This window comes from Phytophthora parasitica (genome assembly GCF_000247585.1).
Source record: "Phytophthora parasitica INRA-310 unplaced genomic scaffold supercont2.60, whole genome shotgun sequence".
Lineage (NCBI taxonomy): Eukaryota > Oomycota > Peronosporomycetes > Peronosporales > Peronosporaceae > Phytophthora > Phytophthora nicotianae.
Window position 1 is genome coordinate 308,527 of NW_008649046.1, and position 1,475 is coordinate 310,001.

Below are 1,475 nucleotides of genomic sequence, written 5' to 3' on the forward strand. Positions count from 1 at the left end.
CTAGCTTAGCACGCACACTAGCCATTTTATATGTTTTCAGACTGTCAAGCAATAAAAGCCTCTGATTGCACGCATCAGAATCCCGTACCTGCAGAAAATATTAATTTAAGAAAACATCAAAAGAGAAAACTTAAATAGAACTTACCTCGTCGATCCATTCTAGCATCACCCGTTTGTCGCAGTACACCTTCCGTTGCACCGTGAGCATAACACGACCTCAATACAAAGGGTGGTTTGTAAGCTCATCGTGCACGTCGGCGTTAGGAACGCCGGCAAAACAATAAGCGGCAGCAACTTTTTGTCGCCGACGCGCAGAGAAATACTGACGCACGGAATGCGTCAGTGACACACCCGTGGCTTGCAGAGGGACGGATCGGGTCCGAACGCCGTGCTTGAGAGGGACTGCGGACGATGAGGTAAAATGGAGAATGAATTAAGCCTGCCGTGCTCTAGCCTACTTCATCTAGCTCTAGCTCTGACAATCTGTGGTTCGTGCTTGTGCAATCAATTGTCCTCTGGCTTTCCACAGCAAGTGAATACACAATCGATTCTTCCACCCGAAATTTGCGGTGCTACCACCTGTGTCATGCCCCCCAATGAAGAAATGCTAGTTATCACGGGAAGATTCGGCGCAAGCTGACCTGTTCTTGCGTAGCACCTATGTCAATGGTGACGGTGCCGTTATCGTGGACGAACTAGATCGGAAATGGTCTGTCAGCTACTCGCTTGAGCTTGGCTCGGAAGTGTTTGGGAACTCGTAGCATCACCTGATCATCTGGCTTGTAGAAGTGTTCGAGGCTCTTGTCGTTCTCCCGGTCGTTGTTGGTGAGGATCGCGTTGAATCTGCGCTTGGACATGTAGCTCCAGTTGGCGTCGTGCAGTTGGCGCGAGATCATGCCCTGACCGAACACAAGTTGACCTGGAGAAGCGTTGAGGATGCTGTGGTAGCTGGCTCGTACAACGAAGGCAGCATAGTAGATCACCTTCCTCCAGTCGGCGCTCTCGTGACAGCGGAGGATATTGCCGATCTCCACGTGCACTCGTTCGCAGATCGTGGGTTTTTCACGGTGATGGGCTTGACTTTGATCCCGTAGCTTCGTAGCAGCTCCTGGAACTCGTCGCCAGTGGACTCCGGACCCTTGTCGTGGATGACTTACGAGGTCTCGGATAGCGACACAGCCATTCACGATCGAAGCTTTCTGCCGTTGTCAAGGATTCTTTGTCGGGCTGGACACTAACCTCGAGCAAACGGGTTGCCTGGTCGATCATGGCGATCCCGTAGCCTTTTACTTCGTATGGACCAATGAGACCAACATGAAATACGTCAAATGGATTGACGGTCTTCAGTGTTCATGGTGGGAGATGTAATGGGCTCACTGAATGCCCACTACTTCGGCTTACACGTTAGCGCACGTGTATGAGGAAGCGTAGTTTGCTTTAACTTAGATTAACTATACTTACGTCTCGTAAGTATA